This window comes from Cryptomeria japonica, chromosome 8, assembly GCF_030272615.1.
Source record: "Cryptomeria japonica chromosome 8, Sugi_1.0, whole genome shotgun sequence".
Lineage (NCBI taxonomy): Eukaryota > Viridiplantae > Streptophyta > Pinopsida > Cupressales > Cupressaceae > Cryptomeria > Cryptomeria japonica.
Window position 1 is genome coordinate 712409887 of NC_081412.1, and position 14058 is coordinate 712423944.

Below are 14058 nucleotides of genomic sequence, written 5' to 3' on the forward strand. Positions count from 1 at the left end.
TCCGGCTGAATGAAGCCTCAAGTTATTTAGAACCCATTGATTTTGAAATGCTCAAGAAGGTCTATGATGCCTGGAAGGATCATCTTAGGAATGGGCCATTGAAGGAATTTTTTGCAAAGATAGGAGGGTTAACATTGGTAGGCCCTAGTACAATGGAGCCTTTCCCTATGAATTTCTTCACTTTAAGGGCTAAGGGTGTATATTGGTCTCTATGTCAAATTTTCAGAGAAGATGCAGAGAATGCCATGCCTACTCATTATATGCTTATGATGGCACAAATTTTGAACCCGTCCTTAGTAGTAGCATATGATTTTGCACCTTATCTTGTAGATGTCATTCATGAGGGTTAAATTGTGATAAACAATGCTAAAGTGGATAGACCTTTTGGCTGGTATTTCATGTTGATGCATATGTTCTTGTTTAAAGGCATGGAATATTTTGGAAAAGATATGGACCTACTAAGACAAAGGGATGGTGAAGACATGCCAGTTCAGTTATGGAGTGCAGATCTGTGTTGGGACAAAGAAGATGCTAGCTATTTGAAGTTTGATAGATGCTTTGCATCTACGCTTAGAATTATTCTGTGTCAAGAGAACCCTAGGATCCCAAAGGTTCTCCTTGAATTCATGAAACCTAAGGAGTTTGCAAAGAGCATCAAGATTGTGCACAATTGGGGTGACATAATCTTATATCCTGTTTCCACTGTTTTCAGAGTATATGGTTTTAGGGGAACCCCATATTTGCTCCCCTATCAGGTCCCTTTGAAGATTGGTATTGTTGAGATTATGAGGCAAATTGGAGGCCTACAAGAAGCAGAGCTGATGAATAAAGGAAGAGGGACAATCTTCCCAACAGTCACCATGGCACATCAATTTGTAGTCACCAAAGGTGGTTGGCTACATTTTGAGAAGTTCCTTTAGCCATACAGATTGTCAACGACAATGGCTAGGTTTGCTGATCCTCAAGACTTCTTCAATGGTATGTTTAGGAAGAAAGTCAGGTGCGGGGGTATAATTTATCAATTTCACTTCCCTGAAGATCTGATAAGAAATAAATTTAATTTGGATGAGAAAGAAGTAAAAAAGGAAAAATGGTTGGCATACAAGAAGACCCTTGATTTTGTCCAATTTTTTGACAAGAATTATGATCCTTTGAAAATATTTCACCCATTTGAGGAGAAGATCAATTTTTTGATAGGATACTTTGAAGATGCAATGCAGACTCTGAATGAGAAGAAGGATGTTGTAATGAAGGTAAACCCTAAGAAAGCCAAGCTTGTCTTGACTAAGCCCGTTTTGACCAAATTTATTCCCCCTGGAGAGTATGTAATGTATAAGAAATCGAGATATAATGTGGTAATGCCTAGGGAGGATGAACCTTCTACATCAAAGGGAAGGTGATAGGGTTTACCTAGATTGCTCACACTTCTCCTATTGGTGTTTCTCACTCCACCAAATCCTCTAGGCCTTTCTATGCTTCAAGACCTCCTAATCCATCACAATATATTCTAGGACTATTGCTTTGTCTACTTTAAGGTGACATTCAACACGTGTCTTCATTAGGAACTCTACCAATTCAATGCTCTTCACTAGTTCTCAATCCTTCAAACTGAAATTTTGTCACTCTCACCCCCAATGTTGTCATGTGTTTTGCAGAGGTGTGGAGGTGTTCATTCAACATGAAATTTTGTCAACAAGGTCCATTTTTTTAATTTCCAAACTCATCTTCCTTACCGATTTCAAGGAAATGCTCAAAAAGAGGGCTACTAGGAAAGAGCCCCAATTAGGCCTCCTAATTCGGGGGTTTAGGGATTTTTGGTCATACGGTCCAAAAGAACCTACAAAGAGTTTTATGATTCTTTAATCACTCATTTAACCCTAAGATATTTTTTTGGTTTTAGACCCCCAAGTGTCCGTACAATGCCCTAACAAAAATGAGGTTTTGCTAGGGTTTCAATGGCTTTTAGGACTGTGACTATCCAACTTTGTGAAAAGGGAATCAAATGGATTTTTCAAAGCTTCTCCTTTCATTTGCAACTCTGTATGGACCTATTTAACAATTCCAAATTCTTAGGTTAAGGTTTTGGTTTCACCCCTGCAATCTTTTGTCATTTCTTCACCTTGTCTTTCCTAGCCAAGTTGCAACAGGATTCGCGTAGAGCAAGGTCGCAACAATAGTAAAATTCACTTCCAGAACTCCTCTCTAAATATTTACAATGTAAATTGGGTTTTCTAACATGTAGCAATAGGCCGTGATGAGTGCACAGTGGGATTTTATGGGGCAACCATTTTTCAGTGATATGCTATTTACAAGCCAAAACTGGCCGTTTGAAAACAAAACAGTAAAAGAACTAACAAAACCTATTTACAAAGCATGAAATGGACTATATGACACTATAAAACACCAAATAACAATAACCCAAGTTTATATCAATGGATCAGTCCATTTGTATTCACTGTCTAATGCAAAATAAGACAAAAACAATAATAACAGTCTGAAAATGAGTGGTTTCAGATTGTCATTCACAATAATCAATGCTTCCAACCTTGGTATCCATACAAGAGAGGGTTTCAATAGTCTTCCCCATGTGTGGAGGCATCTTAGGTCAATTTTTGAACCCTAACTCCACCACTAAGCTCCTTTTAGGACCAACTTGTCATGACAACTTTTACAATTTTCCACATCTTGCCTTTCTAACTTAGGCAACCTATTACAAATTATTACTAACTTCTTTTTTTAAAACTTTTCCAAGGCTATTTTGAACTCCTCTAATACTTTAACCAAACTATGCCTCTTTTGACCATCTAGAAGGCATCATTGACTACTCAAACCAAGAACAACCAACAAAGTACAAACCTAGAAAGAAACCAATTAAACTAGGCATACACTTGACTCAACCTAGAGTCTAATCACACACATTGGAACCTCTTGGAATACTTATTGGAAATCTGACTTGGCTAAGGTCAGTACAAGCTAAAATTGAAGAAGGACTATTAGCCTAAGTCCTAGGTGCTCCTGCACCATTCTCCCAAACAAAAGAAAATTAAGTCACCTCTTTTGGGATTAGATTCTGATCAATGCCTAACTTTCTAAACTCTATCTCAGGCACCCATGAGCCTCTGCATCATCCATACCCTGCCACTTAACTAGGTGCTCCCAATAAGTTTGGTATCTTGTCTTTTTTGCGACCCTTGAACTCACTATCTTGTCAGCTTTTGGACTTGGTTTTGCTGGCATTTGAGGGCTATTTGCATCATCTGCTATCTTTGTTTGACTGTGATCTGAATCTGGAATTGGTCCTTTGTAAGCCACTAAATCTGCTACATTGAAAATTGGTGATTGTCCTATTTCACTTGGTAGGTCCACCTTGTATGCATTTTACCCATACTTGGCTAAGATGGCACATGGACCCAACCTTCTCATCTGCAACTTATTAGTTATTTCTTGCTACAACCTTTCTTTGTTAAGGTGCACCATGAAAAGATCTCCTACTTGGAATTGTAGATTCTGTCTTCTCTCATCAACCTTTTGTTTGATCTTAGTCGTGTTATCTTTCAATGCTTGTTTAACTGATTCATGTATCTCTTTCATAGACTGAGAAAAATATTCATCATATCCACTCCTTGTTGCTGCATTCCCTAAGTCTCTTAGTTCAAGAATACCCCTTGGGTGAAGACCATAGATCACCTTAAAAGGGCTTTTGCCTGTGGTTCTATTTATGGTATCACTGTAAGCATGTTCAGCTTGTGCCAACACTTGATCCCAAGTCTGACCATATTCTTTGGTAAGGCACCTCAATAGGTTTCCTAAGCTCCTATTTACCACCTCGGTCTATCCATCTGTTTGTGGATGGTATGCAGACCCAAAAGATAGATTGGTGCCAAGATTTTGCCAAAGTCTTTTCCAAAAATGACTCATAAACTTTGAGTCCCTGTCTAAAACAATGCTCATGGGAAATCCATGTATCCTTATCACTTCCTTGAAGAACAACTGACCAATATGACATGCATCATGAGTGGTCTTGCAAGGTACAAAGTGGGCCATCTTACTAAAACTGTCCACTAGGACATAAATGCTGTCAAATCCTTGCTTTGTCCTTGGCAAACCCACTACAAAGTCCATACTAATGCACTCCCAAGGTCTATTTGGTATGGGAAGAGGTTGGTATAAATCGACATTTGAAGATGTGCCCTTGGCCTTTTGACAAATACTACAAGTTTCCACATGCTTCCTGTATATGGTGAAAATGGATAACAATAATAACAATATTGAAAGGCTAAATGAATTCAACCACAAAAACCCTAGCCTAACAACAACAAAGATCCACCATAACATATGAAGATTACCTAAGACAATGCAAATCAAATGAAATCACAAAGATTATACCATCACATGTCCAATAGGGTTTGAATCTCCATTCTTCCTATCTCCATTGATCTTGCTTGATATATTTGCTCTCAGATTTTATATGCACAAGAGCTCAACAAAGAACAGAATGTGGTTGCAAGTAGGATCGTAGTGTAGTCAATTGATTAAGTAGTTAGGTCATTAGGGTTTGATAATGAAGGAAGCATCTCCTTATATAGAAGACACAATATGAAATGGAGGGATAAGATTGAGAGGTGTAAAAGGAGGTCGGCTATGATTAGAGGGTAGGTAAAAGAAATAATAAAATAATGATAGGGGTAGGTAGTGTATGAATTAAGAGATGAATGACATGTGTCATGGGTAGAAAAGGTTAATGAATTAATTAAATAAATAAAGATTTATTTAATTAATAGAAGAAGTGGGATAAATTAAATAAATAAGATATTTATTTAATTTAGGAAAAGGATAATTTAAATAAATAAATCTATTTATTTAAATGAGAAATAAGGCTAGAAGAGGATAAATGAATTAATTAAATAAATAAAGATTTATTTAATTAATAGAAGAATTAAGCTTAGATAATTAAATAAATACAATATTTATTTAATTAGACATGACAATTTTAGGTGTCTACATTTTGCCCCTCTTTGAGACAATGCGGCTTGTCGCGTTGTTTCAAAGAAGATAATATGAACTGATACAGAGTTGCCCCAGGATGGGAATGATATGCCCCCTTGAGAGATTGGATGAAAATGTCTGAAAAGATCACAGACAATCTCTCGATAAGAAAGAATGGCTAGAAAGGATTGACCGGATAAAGTGACAGAGTCACGGGATAAAGAAGACTGACTCGGGAAACGAAGGCGAGGGCTAGGGTAGGCTATAAGATAGAACACGGGGGAAAATACATCCTCATTGTCATCTACACATCCACGAGAGCATATTGCAGAGCGAAAATAGAGCAGGAGCAGTAGGCAGTGATGGCCTTCATTCACAGATTCGACCGCGTTCGCCGATTTCAGAGGTCAGCAGAGGCAGGAGAGCCGGTAAGTACCACCAAACCTCCTCGTACTTTGACGCATTTAATTTTGTCATTAATGCATGCTAGATAGGGTCATAAATGCGCTTAGACTAGGGTCCAAAAAGTGTCAAAAAATGTCCAGGCGCGTTTGCGTTGGTGCTAGGCGCATTTGTGTTCGCTAGGCGCATTTGTGTTTGTGCCAGGCGCGTCTACGTTTGAACCCGTGTCTATGTCAATTACGGCTGCGTCTGTGATGTGCAGGCGCATTTGTGCCAAGAAGGCATGTCTGTGTTGTTCAGACGCGTCTGTGCAGAGCATAGGCACGTTTGTATCAACCAGGAGCGTCTGTGTTTTTTAGGCGCGTCTGTGCAGTCTGAAAGCGCGTTTATGTCATGTAAGCGCATTTGTGTCTTCAAGGTCAAATCGATAGTTCTGTGATGAACATACGCTGTCGATTGGATAAGCTGCTGAGAGGATACACTCAAGTAGGTCCTCTAGGAAGACTAGGATAGATCAAGGCACTTTGTGATGAACAGTGAGTACCAAGATAGAGTACTTTGTGATGAACAGGGAGTACTGAAATATGAGCAACACTTTGTGATGAACAGGGAGTGCAATTGTGAGCAACACTTTGTGATGAACAGTGAGTGTCACACACGTAGTACTTTGTGATGAACAGGGAGTACCACTAGGATAAATAGCAACACTTTGTGATGAACAGTGAGTGTCACTAGGGTAGAAGCAACACTTTGTGATGAACAGCGAGTGTCACTAGGATAGATAGCCATATGCATTTAGATAACAAGTAGCATTTTGTGATAAACAGTGAATGCCACTATGACTGACATGATTGATTTGCTTGACTGCAGGAGTATTTGCCGATGCTGGAGTCACAGGAGAGATTTCCATCGACGCAGAGGTTGCAACCTGAGTTGTCCTTCGAGGACAGAGCTACCATCGAGGAGATGGGATTGAGACATGTGCTATATGTGCCCGAGTTTTGGGCAAACATGGGTTTGCTGATTGCGCTGGCTGAGAGATGGCACTCTGAGATGTGCACGTTCCATTTTCTGATGGGTGAGATGACAGTCACCCTAGAGGATGTGTACAGGATATTGAGGATACCGATCGATGGGGAGCTAATCCCATATGATCGAGATGGAGATAGAGAGGCCTTGAGACAGGTGTTCCAGGACCCTGGATTGGAGATGAGGGCAGGACATGTGGCATGAAACACCATGACAGCCACTGGGTTAGCATTGCCGACAGTGATCGGAGGAGCTATCAGTGGGTTCCTGTGTCCGGATAGGGTGACACGGGGGTTGGCTATGGGCTGGGGAGGAGCACTGGAGACATTGGTGATGCAGCACACTAGATATGCCTGGGGACCATGTGTGCTGGCCCATTTGTATTATGAGCTACATCAGTTCGTTTATCATGGATCAGTGGGATTGGGCTATGGAGTGACACTGCTGCAGGTATGGGCCTATGAGCATCTGCCAGTTACCCGACCGATACACTTCAAGGGTAGGGGGCATGGATGCAACTTTGTTCATTTGTATGACATGATCACATCGCAGCCGCGGATTGGCAGGTTAGAGCATTGGCGGCGGGTGATAGACGATATTGATGTGGTCATATGGAGACCATATCTGGGCTGCGAGCAGTGGGAGGATGATGCAGTTGAGCTGCCTTACACCTTCCGGAGCAGGTACTTGATTGGGCAGACGCCCTATGTGCTAGAGAGACAGCTTGTGGATAGGGTTGGCCGACAGTTTGGCCGGATTCAGAGGATGCCCCGGGGCTCAGGTATGTATGCCTGTATAGTTAGAGATCAGGCACAGTTTGGGCCATTGCTGTCATATGATCAGGCAGTGACATAGCTGGTAGAGATAATGCCTCTACCCTGGGACATGTGGCCAGAGATCGAGGATGCCGACATGGATGCCGAGTACACAACTTACTGGGCAGAGCATCCGTTCCCACGATTGATAGATCCAGGAGAGGCATTGGATGGAGATGGGGGTGGTGATGAGGATGATGGTGGAGGCGATGGGGGCAGAGGCCGATGGAGGAGGAGGGGAGTAGTTGGAGAGAGGCGGGTTGTACCTTGGAGGGAGGGTGGCGAGGAGAGGCAGGCTCAGGTGGTGAGGGGTTGCGGTGGATTTCCTTTACAGGTGCCAGCAGCACAGGGTCCCAGGCAGGTACATATATAGGGACAGGGACAAAGACAGGTACCAGTAAAGGTACCAGTATAGGCACAGGGGCAGGCACCCGTAGAGGGGGAGCCACAGGCAGAGGCAGAGGGGGCTGATCCAGTGGAGGATGAGCTATTAGAGCTGAGGGAGATCTGCCAGGGCCAGGCATATGAGATCCAAGAGTTGGAGAGGGAGAGGGATCGGCTCAGGATGAGGCTCAGAGATACTGAGCAAGAGCGGGATTAGGATATCCAGCGCTATACAGAGGCTGAGACAACATTGAGGGTAGGGAGATAGGCCACGGAGGATACAGGGGCAGGGTATGCTTATGTCCTGCGGGTAGGGGAGGAGATCGCCTACTGGAGAGACCTCTACTATGGTGTAGTGCCAGCAGACCATCGGGCGAGGAGCTTCCATAGACCGTTGCATACAACGACAACTACGGGAGGGAGCCGGAGGAGACAGGCATCGAGTGGTGGGGTTATGGGTCCTCCGCCACCACCAGATAGAGGGGACAGGTAGGATGATCCTGGGGCGGGTCCTTCAGGGGCTCAGATTCTGTCGAGGCCAAGTGGCTCCAAGGGAGGGAGTTCATTATAGCCGTAGAGGGCTCCCTTTGTATCAGTTTTGTACCATTTTTGTATTGTAGACACCTGCGGGTGCTTTTGTAGCCATATGATTTTGACATCATTGTATCATGACACTTATGATTATATAAATGAGATGATTCATCTTTGCGACAGCTATATGCATGCGTACTTATGTGATGTATGTTTCTATGTGATGCTTATGATATGGATGCAAATATTTAGATGAGGAAATGCAATATTTTTGTTCTTTTATGTTTTTATATGTGTATGCATGATGCAAATGTGAATGTATTTAATGCAGATGAATATGATAATGCAAATGTAAATTGTGCTAGCATGTGTTGTGTGCAAGATGTGATGCAATTGTGATATCTATATGTATGTATGAAATGCTTATATGTGGTGATGCAGGTGCAACTACATGAAATGCAAATGTTTTTGGTGTGTCATTATACTCAGTCATGTGATAGTAGGCTACGCGGACTCGAGAAGGACGATGGAAGTCAATCAAGAAAAGGGGATGGAAGACATAAGATATGAAAGTGAAAGAGCTTCTTGTGCATTATCATCATTGAGCTTTATTATGGCAAAATAGGTTATGAAAATTGAGGCATATGTTTGACCCAAAAAGTCATTGTACCTGTTTGCATGGAGATAAGACAGTCACAAACAAGGAATGCCCCAGTTCACACTAGACTCACAATGTCCTCATATCCTTGGACAAGTCATAGCATTACTAAGAGACAATCCACAGACAACAAGTACAAATAGGTGACGATACCCCATCCTCGCCTTTCTAGTCAAAGACATCCTGGAGATAGAATCTCTAGTCAGAGACATCCTGGAAAAGCTAAAAGACATGTCACCAAAAGATAAAATCAAAAGAAAAACTAAGACTCGACACCAACATCCACTGTAGTCCTCAAGTTTAGTGTCTCTTGTCACTTGTATAAGTCTTATTTGATTGTGGTCACAATGTTTACTTTCACAGAAAAGATAGATAGCACTGAACCATAATGTTGTCTGAGTCTGTTGAAAGATTTGATTTGTTGAAGCCCATTGTTGCTGCTGTGTCTCATCTGAAACTGACTGAATCCATGAAACTGATACTTTATTGTGGAGAAGATGAAACTTTATTGCAGATCTTATGATGCAAATGTTGCTTTATTGCGGATTGTGCGCGGATAGACTGAAGGAAGCTGGAATAAACTGTACTCCTCGAAACATGTGATGTTCTTAGTTCCACACCCATCACTAGACGTAGGATTTGCCTTAGCCACATATAGGATCTGATTTATTATGGATGGAAAGGGAATGAAAATGAACATTTATTATGAATGGCTAACCAATCTTGAGTAGATCAATAACAAGCCATGATGGGAATGGGTAAGTTTATTATGGATGAATTGGTCATGAGTGTGTGCAAAGTGAAGTGATGAAAGAGAATCCTGAAGGAGGGAGGAGCAATGTCTCTACGCATGGCGCTGGTGACCCAGTTTTCACCATGGTACTTGCCCAGGGCGCCACCAAAGTGTTTTTCACCGTTGGATGAAATTATTTCTCTTTACTTTTTTTGATTTTTCAATGTTTTTTTGTGTCACAAGGCGCCTGTTTGCCAGGTTTTCACCAAGTAACGATTTTTTATGTTTTATAATTTTTTTGTATTTTTGAATTTTTTGAATTTTTTTTGGTATTTTTGAAATTAGGATATCCGAAGAGCTATGTGTAGAACCTGCGAAGGTGCATGCTGTTGATAGGATCCTCCAAAGGTTCACCTTCTATAGTTGAGAGCTGATATGCACCAGATCCATATGCTGCTGTAATGATGTAAGGACCAAGCCAGTTTGGTTCGAACTTGCCTTTCTTCTCTCTGTCTTGTTGATTTTTAGGATTTTCTCTGAGAACTAAATCCCCTACCTCAAATGTGTGAGGCTTGACCTTGTGATTGTAGCTGCGACTCATTCATTGTTGATAAGCCTTGAGATGATTAAAAGCAGTTTGTCTTTGTTCATCCAGTAGTTCCAGTTCTTGTAAGTGAGAGACCCTATAGTCTTCATCACTGATGATATTTTGCAAAGAAACCCGTAAAGAGGGTAGCTCGAGCTCAATAGGCAAGATAGCTTTAGTGCCATGGACGAGTGAATAGGGTGTAGCTCCTGTAGGTGTGCGAACACTTGTGCGGTAGGCCCAAAGTGCAGGATTAAGTTGGATATGCCAATTACGACTAGCATCGTCGACTGTTTTCTTTAGGATTTTAAGGATTGTTTTGTTAGACGCCTCAGCCTGACCATTACCTTGGGGGTAATATGGTGTGGAGAAATGATGAGAGATAAGGAAGCGGTCACAGAGTTCATGAACATCCTAATTTTTGAAGGGACGCCCGTTATCAGTGATAATGGAAACAGGAATACCGTATCGGCAGATGATATAGTTGAGGATGAATGTAGCAATCTGTTTTCCAGTAACTTGTGTGAGAGGCACGACTTCAATCCATTTTGTAAAATACTCTATGGCAGTGATAATGAATTTATGACCATTGGAAGAAGAAGGGTGAATCTTGCCTATGAGATCAAGTCCCCACTGACAAAAGGGCCAAGGAGACGCAAGTGGTTGAAGTTCTTGTGCTGGCGCATGTATGAGGTCTCTACGAATTTGGCATTGCTTACATTTCTTGACAAACTGGTATGAGTCTTTCTCCATATTGGGCCAGTAATATCCAGTCCTGATGAGTTTCTTGGCCAAGGTAGGACCACTAGCATGTGGACCACATATCCCTTCATGCACTTCCTGTAACGCAATCTAAGCTTCGTCGCTTTCTAAACATCTAAGAAGAGTGCCATCTAGACCTCGCCGGTATAGGATATCAGCTAAAATGACATATTGAGAGGATTGGCGAATGAAAGTGCGACGTTGGTTATTTGATAGATCAGGAGGTAGAGTATTGTCACGTAGGTATGTGAAAATGGAACCATATAAATGGGACTCGGGACCGACAACACATATTGTCTCAGTAGGCATGATCTCATATGAAGGGACCAAAAGGTTATCCACCAAGAACTCATAGCGGGTCTCGTTTGGAGGTAAATCAATCAGTGAAGCAATTGTAGCCATGGCATCTGCGGCACGATTCTGTTCTCTTGGTATCTGCTCAAAGTCTATCTTTGTGAAGTGTTGTTTCAGGTCATCCACCATTTGTTTATAAGGCATTAATTTTTCATCTTTTGTTTGGTAATCATCAGTTGCTTGACGGATGACAAGTTGGGAGTCCCCAAAAACACGAAGTTCCTGGATCTTCCATTGAACTACAATTCGTAATCCTGTTGTTAATGCCTCATATTCCGCTATATTGTTAGTGCAAGGAAATGATAAGCGATATGATTTTGGTATAGAATCCCCTCGAGGAGTTATAAAGAGGATGCCAGCTCCTGCCCCATGCTGTGTGTAAGAGCCGTCAAAGTATAGTTGCCATGGTTTTGCATGTGACATTGTCAAAATGGATTCATCTGGAAATTCTGAAGTTAGAGGAACATCATCTATCATGGGAGCATCTGCTAATTGATCTGCGATGGCTTGTCCTTTTATTGATTTTCTATCCACATACTCGATGTCGAATTCACTCAGGATCATTACCCATTTGGCCAGTCGCCCAGTTAGTGTTGCTTTATTGAGAAGGTATTTCAATGTGTCTATCGTTGCAACTAACTTAGTCTTATGAGTAAGCATGTAATGTCATAATTTCTGCAAAGCAAAGACCACGGCGAGACATGCACGCTCAATTGGTGTGTAGTTTAGCTCATATCCCACCAATGTGCGACTGATATAGTATACTGCTTTTTCCTTGCCCTCAACACTTTGTTGTGCTAAGAGTGCCCCCAGTGCTGTTGGAGTAGTTGATATGTATAGTAACAGTGGTTGATCTGGAACTGGTGGCATCAGAATAGGCAGATTTAGAAGATAATCTTTGAGCGTTTGGAAAGCTTGTTGACAGTTATCATCCCACTTGAATTTGATGTTTTTATGTAGCAGGTGCTGAAAAGGATTACACTTATCTGCCAGTTGTGCTATGAATCTTCGTATGGACTGGAGTCTGCCTTGTAAGGATCAAAGTTGACTGATATTTCTTGGTGGTTTCATTTCCAAGATGGCCTTGACTTTTGCTGGATCAGCTTCAATTCCTCTTTTGGATACAATGAATCCTAGGAGCTTCCTGGAGGTTACTCCAAAGACACATTTCTTGGGGTTTAATTTTACTTTGTATTTTTCCACTCAATCAAAGACGACTGAAAGTATGTCCAAATGTGTATTTCTATCTATTGATTTGCCCAATAGGTCATCAACATAATCTTCCACGGTTACGTGCATGAGATCATGAAAGATAGTAGTCATGGCTCTTTGATATGTAGCACCTGCATTCTTTAGCACAAAGGGCATGACATTCCAGCAGAAAGTTCCCCATGGACAAGTAAATGATGTTTTGTGTTGATCCTCGGGTGCGATCCTTATTTGATTATAACCAGAGAATCCATCTGTTAATGATAACATTTCATGACTTGCTATGAGATCTACAATCAAGTCAATATTTGGTAATGGGAAGTCATCCTTTGGACAAGCATTGTTGATGTCTCTAAAATCTGTACATATTCTGATGCTGCGATCTGGTTTGCTAACAGGTACCAAGTTGGAGATCCATTCAGGATAATCGATTGGGCGTATGAATCCGACATCCAATAACTTCTCAAGTTCTGCTTTGACTAGTAATGCCACTTGTGGATGCATTTTTCTTAATTTCTGTTTCACTGGTTTTGCCCTTGGTTTGACTGTCAGATGATGCATTACCAAATCCGGATCTAATCCAGGCATATCAACGTATGATTAGGCAAAGTTGATTTGTCGTTCTTTGAAGAAACTTATGAATTTTGACCTTTCAGACTCTGTCAATGATTGAGCTAGGAATATGTTGTGTGGAACCTCTTCTATACCAATGTTTGTTTTGATAGTCTCCTCTACCAACATGGATGATTTTTCTTCATATGATGCTGGAAGAATGTCGAGCCTTCCATCTTTGGGTGCCTCAGAGAGGTTTTCGCCCTCAAATACGTCCTTTCTTTTTACTTTTTTGGGGTCAGATAGCGCCACAGTCTGGTTTTCACCATAAGACCCTTGATTTGTTCTTATTTTCACATTTTTGCGACTGGAAGGTCCGACACCCTCACCAAAATATGCCACGCTATTGAGTTCTATAGTGTATCCCACTTTATGGTCTCCAGGGGAAGATCATCTCTTATGCCCAGATAGTCAATAAAAGCTTCATCGTTTTGGAATGTATCAAATTGTGTAGGTCCTTCATGATCCCAGTCAATGAGTTGGTGGTGAACAAGGGGAAGGCCATTAATGTCTTCAAAGTTAGGGGAGCTAAGAGTGAAAATGGAGTTATATTTGGGTATATCAAGGTAATTATCGAGGTCATCGATGGCACTCTCCTCATCAGTCTCGATCACGAGCGAATCCAAATTATCATCACTAGTAGCGCATTCTGGGATAGGTGTTCTCATCCTATGTGATTTCAACCTAGAACCTTGAGATAAGGACTGTGTAGAATCCTCCTGGGTTGTTTCTTGACCAACTCTGAACTTGTTATAAAATTCCTCTTCTTCTGTGGGTTCATCTGGCTCTCTGAATATCTCGTTGAGCTTGTAGTCACTGGAAGACTTGTCTGAACCCCATTCCCATTCGTTAGAATCTGTGGAATAGCGATCCTCTTGTTGCATTTTGGCAGCTTTGATTTGTAAGGCTTCTTCTATCCTTTGAGTGTGGACCTTGGAAGTTAAGAAACCAAGTCCTTTCGAGCGTTCCTTTTTGAAGGTCAATTCGGGTTGTAAAG